The following is a 6,233-nucleotide window of genomic DNA, read 5'->3' on the forward strand; positions in this document are numbered from 1 at the left end:
AAAGAGCTATAGAGAGAAGCCAGAAACAAGGAAACGAACAATGGATAAGAGGGAGAGAGATTTTCACCTTTTCCTCTCTTCCACCCCTGCTCTTGGCTCTAGTAGGTTAGGGAGTCTTCTGTTGCCAGATTTAATAAATAAAAATACAGTCTGTCTAGTTAAATTCAGATAAATGATGAATAATTTTATAGTATAAGTATAACCCTGTGGAATATTTGGGACATACTTGTGCTAAAAAAAAAATTATTTACTCTAACTGAAATTCACATTTGACTGGAGCAAACTGTACTATGGTGAAAACAGCAAAGATTTTGAAACAAGGCGAACATAGATTTGAATCCTGCAAAATTGTTTATTATTCATGAGCCTCTGGCCATGTCATATGGCTACTTTGAGCCTCAGTCTCCACATCTTCAGATGAAGAAATGACATTACTTCATAGAGTTGTCATGGAGATTAGAAATAAGCAAATGCTGCAACTAGCAAGTGCTCAACAAGATGATGTCCTCTGGTTAATCCTCTTAAATTGTTGTTATATTTTCTGCTTCATTCTTCTTTCTACTTCTGATCTAAAATACATCTAAAATCCAAATATTTTTACAGCCTTGTTCTCCCCCTACCCATTACCACTCCACTTCGTGTAATATGGAGAACACATTTTAATTTTCCACAGCTTTTTTCCCCCGCTACAGATAATTTATTGTCATAGGAGCCATAAAGTGTCATAAAACTATGGCATTTTCATTTGCAGCAACATGGATGGGCCCAGAGATTATCATACTAAGTGAAGTAAGTCAGACAGAGAAAGACAAATACCATATGATATCACTTATATGTGGAATCTAAAATATGACAAAAATGAACTTATCTACGAAACAGACTCACAGACATAGAGAACGACTTGTGGTTGCCAAGGGGGAGGGAGGTGGGGGAGGGAAGGAGTGGGATTTCGGGGTTAGCAGATGCAAACTCATATACAGAATGGATAAGCAACAAGGTCCTATAGGGAACTATATTCAGTATTCTGGGATAAACCATAATGGAAAAGAATATGAAAAATAATGTATATTTATGTGTAACAGAATCTCTTTGCTGTACAGCAGAAATGAACACAACATTGTAAATCGACTATACTTCAGTAAAATAAACTAAAAAAAAAGACAACTATGGCATTTTAATTCCCCGGCTCAAGATAAGCCTGGAAGGTCCTGCAAAGTTGAGAGCTGGGACTACTGCAGGGACAAGAGAGCACAGTGTGATTAGAGGGGGGTTACAGCACAGAATACCAGCTATCAGTGTTATTCCTTAACCACTGAACAATGAATGAAGCTATTCACTGGAGAGAAGCTAAGAGTTTAGTAGGTCTCTCTTCCTACGTAAGCTCTGGAAAAGCCAAAGGGAATGATTTTTAGGGTTAAAAAAATGGTTTTGGCTTCTCCCGCCCGAGTCGTTTAGGAGGAGAGAGGGGGTTGTCTCAGTACAATCCAGATCAGATAATTACAACTGACCTACTGACAGCTGTAACCACACTTAGAACACAAACTGCTGCTGAGGGGAGGAAATGTGCTTGGAAGGTTTTATTAATAAAGCATAGCATTATGAAAGAAACTTCACAGACATGAAAAGAAATGCTTACCTCAGAAACCACAAGCATACAAATCCTGTCCTCCATCACCTACTGGAGCAGACTCTACAATCCAGGAATTGAAGGACTGCTTTCAATAGCTGAGGGGTCCAATGTACTCTGGAAAATTTGCCGAAATCTCTTTGTCTGCTCACACAAAATCCTGATGATGCCCCATCATACAGGGAGACACAGCTGACAGTGAGACTGATGACTCCACACAATGTTAGGGGGAAAGTAAATGGAGACAGCCATTCTACCAGCTTCTGTCAATATTTAAATGCACCCGTCCCTTAATTCAACAATTCCACTCTGAAAGATCTCTCTTAAGGACATGCTTATTCACAAAGTTAAATATGTATTTTTAGAAAACTGTCACTGCGAAATTGCTTATTGTAGCAAACAATTAGAAATATCCTAAATGTCTCTCAATAGAGGAACAATTGAATGTATGACAGTGTAGTTTTACTGTGAAATATACAACGCAGTTAAAAAGAATGAGATATGTTTATATATCCTAATAAAGAGAGCTTTCTAAGACATATTTTAAGAAGGTGGGAGAACTGCAAAAAATATCAGTATAATCCAATTATATTAAAATAAACAAGTGTTTCTGTATTTACCTGTGTGTGTAAATGCTTAGTGTAGTGTCTTGAGTGATGTGATAGCACTTACAACTAGAGAAAAAAGATTACTGGGGGAAATGGAGGGACGTCCCCACACATTGATTCAGTATACCTCTGTACCATTTGAGTTTTTAACAAGGTGTATTTGAGAATTAGTTGTATCATTTTAGCTACTGACTCTTAAAAAGAAATGTAAAAAAATTAACTACTTCGAATATTCTCCCCAAATCTTATTTACTTACCTAAAAGCTCTACTTTTTGAAACGAATCGCAGAGAAAATCTAAATTGTGTACCTGCGGCAAATTCACATGTATCTAGGATTTTCTGAGCATATTCGCCCAGGATTCTGGCATTTAATTGCTCCAGAGGTGGAGGAAACTCAGAGAAAGAATTCACACCCTGGATCAAGTAAAAATATTCAGGCTTTGCTCAAGGATTCTGCAGAACCATCCAAAAAGAGGAGAGGGGCCGTTTGTTAGTACACATGGATAATCACAGGGGTCCTCAGATTGCCCTCAGACACAGGGAATTATAACAAAGTCGTAGAGGAAGAAGGCTGTTTAAAACACTAACCAGGGCTTCCCTGGTGGCGCAGTGGTTGAGAGTCCGCCAGCCGAGGTAGGGGACACGGGTTCGTGCCCCGGTCCAGGAAGATCCCACATGCCGCGGAGCGGCTGGGCCCGTGAGCCATGGCCGCTGAGCCTGCGCGTCCGGAGCCTGCGCTCCGCGACGGGAGAGGCCACAGCAGTGAGAGGCCCGCGTACCGCCAAAAAAAAAACAGTGGCCCTCAGATTAAAGGTTAGTGTAACTGCAATAATGGAGCATTACCTAGGATGTTCCTAGGTCTTTCACATGTCAGTGTTTCCCAACCTCATCTGCATATTATAGGAACCCCTGGAGAAATGTAAAGAATATGGATGGCTGAGTTCTACTCTCAAAGATTCTGAGTTAATTGCTCTGGGGAGTTTTAGAGGCACCTCAGGTGATTCTAAAGTACAGCCAATGTTGAGAACCACTGATGCAAATAGAATCTTGGTCTAACTCTGCTATCCCTGGTCCTCCAGACTTGCCCAGATATGCTCAGACTTGTCAAAAGCCTAGGGTGAGCATAGTCATAGCTTTGTTACCCTTCAATGTCTGGTCTCTTGTGTTCACAGAGAGGATTACTAAAACTTATCTTATTTATTTATTTAATTTATTTATTTGGCTGCACCGGGTCTTAGCTGCGGCACGTTGGAGCTTCGTTGCAGCATTTGGGATCTGTAGTTGCGGCATGCGAACTCTTCTTAGTGGAGGCATGCAGACTCTTAGTTGCAGCGTGTAGGATCTTGTTCCCTAACCCAGGCCCCCTGCTTTGGGAGCGGAGCCTTAGCCATTGGACAACCAGGAAAGTCCCTTTTCTTTTTTTTTTCATGTAAAACCTGTGAGCTATTCTCACATATGCTGGCTTACCATACACTATCTATATGTGCACGCAAGGTTTTTTTCCCCTACCAAATGCAAATGCTAAAAACACTACCATCTGGTCAACCCCTGCTGACCCCCCCCTAATTGTTCAACCAATAAGGGCAAGAACATTCCTAAAAATGAGAGCAGAGATTTTATCTGTTAAATGTGTTCGGAGTTCTCATTACCTTCAGAACATAAAAAAAATTTCCCATTCCAGATAATGTTTAGTGAATGCATGATAAGCACAAAGCGTTATTATGCATGTTATTTGAGAAGCACAAAGATATTGATAGAAAACACGATGTTTACACTGTAGGAGCTTACCACTGAAATAAGGAGATTCAACATAAACCACTAAGAGAGTACTTTTAAAGAGCAAAGGATGAATAAATACAATTAAGATGCAAACACTACGATATTAATGACTACCATCTGTGAAAGACCTGTAAGTGTCTCAGGTCAAAATATTTTTTATATATAGAAATTTTTTCTAATGTTTGGAACAACCTGTGAGGTGGATTCTCCCTGTGCTTTAAAGAACAGAGAAATAAAGTGCAGAAGTTAAGTAACTTATCCCAAATCACAGAGTTACTATTCCATTATCATACTATGTAGTAGTATTATTCTTCAGTAATTTAAATATACATTTTGATGATGACAAAAAATTCATACCAACATTCTGTGAAAATGTAATTCCATTTCCACGGTATCAAGTCAATATATTACATGCAGCTATCATGACTATTTTAGGAATTTTAGAAAGTTTAAAGAAGACATTAAAATGTCTAGTGAAGATGCAGTGCTTGGGAAGTCAGAGCTGATAAAATGACTTCCCCCAGCAAACCATCCCCCTTTCCATCCTTGGTTTCCTTATGTATAAAACATGGATACTATTTTTACACCTGCCTCAAGGACATGCCATGAGAACAGAGAATTTCCTCACTGAGGTGTAAGAATGGTTTTGTTTTGATTTTAATGTCCTGAGATTAAGAAGTTTGTTTGAGAGGTGGGTTTTCCCCCAAAGCTAAAGCAGCCAAGGTGGAGGGTCTCACATTTTCCTGGGTTCTTCCAAGGCTGAATGTGTCCTCCATGGGGCTTGCAAGGAGGAGGCAGCAGCCTGGCCCCAGCCAGAGGTCACCCTCCGTGCCCAGCAGGTGGTCCTGGCATTGTGGCAGGACAGGCACACTGCCAGCATTGCCTTCACCAATAAGTCTTTTTTCTTTTTTAGAAGTAAAGAATGTCTGGGCTTTTTCAAATTATTATTTATTTTATCTATTTATTTTTAGCTGCGTTGGGTCTTTGTTGCTGCGCACGGGCTTTCTCTAGTTGCAGCGAGCAGGGGCTACTCTTCATTGCAGTGCCTGGGCTTCTCATTGCGGTAGCTTCTCTTGTTGCAGAGGACGGGCTCTAGGCACGTGAACTTCAGTAGTTGTGGCACGAGGGCTCAGTAGTTGTGGCTCACAGGCTTAGTTGCTTCGTGGCACGTGGAATCATCCTGGGCCAGGGATCGAACGTGTGTCCCCTGCATTGGCAGGCAGATTCTTAACCACTGCGCCACCAGGGAAGTCCCACCAATGAGTCTTGGCAACAAGCAGGCCCTGACAGACCACTGAGCACCCGAACCTTCTCTCTGTCTCCAAGGACCAGAGGTGGGGAGGGGAACACTGAAGTTGACAAGTACTTGGCTGAGTTGGACAAGCTTCAGCAACCTCAGCTGGGTGGGGGTGGGGAATGGAGGTGGGTGTGGGTGTGGGGTTGAGGGGAGGGGGAGGGCAGGGGTGAAGAAGCCTAGCAAGGTCAAGGCTAAAGTCTTCCAGGAGTTGCCCTGAGGAAGGAGCATCTCCTGAGAAGGAAATTGTGGAAAACGTAATGAAGGAGACATTACCAACATGGAGTCAATAAGCTGAAAAATAACTTTTAGTTTATTCTAATACTTTATAATTTCAAATAAATTGTAAACAACTACACTAGAGGAAAGACAATTTTCTTTCCAATCTCTCTATAGAAAATAATTATTACAAAATCTTTGTCACATCAAGAGGTAATCAAAGAGTATGCAAGAAAAAAAGATTTTAGGGTATGTTGGTGAGCTAATAAAGATAGTATTAATACTGAGTTTTTTCTTTATTTTTAATGTTTTTGGTACTTGTTAGCTCTTTCAAATGTGTAACTTGTGGTGATTAATAGTTCTAAATAAACATTCAATCTTGAATTCACATTTTTGCATTCCTTGTCTTAAAGAGTGTCCCCAAATTGTATAAACTTCAGGCTCACAAAACCTGGAACGGGGGCTTCCCTGGTGGCGTGGTGTTTGAGAGTCCACCTGCCGATGCAGGGGACGTGGGCTCGTGCCCCTGTCTGGGAGGATCCCACATGCCGCAGAGCAGCTAGGCCCGTGAGCCATGGCCGCTGAGCCTGCGCATCCAGAGCCTGTGCTCTGCAGCGGGAGGGGCCACAACGGTGTGAGGCCCGCGTACCACAAAAAAAAAAAAAAAAAAAAAAAACCGGGACGATTTGCATGAAAAAAAAAATT

The sequence above is a fragment of the Lipotes vexillifer genome, unplaced genomic scaffold (genome assembly GCF_000442215.2).
Source record: "Lipotes vexillifer unplaced genomic scaffold, Lipotes_vexillifer_v1.1 scaffold678, whole genome shotgun sequence".
NCBI classification, from domain to species: Eukaryota; Metazoa; Chordata; class Mammalia; order Artiodactyla; family Lipotidae; genus Lipotes; species Lipotes vexillifer.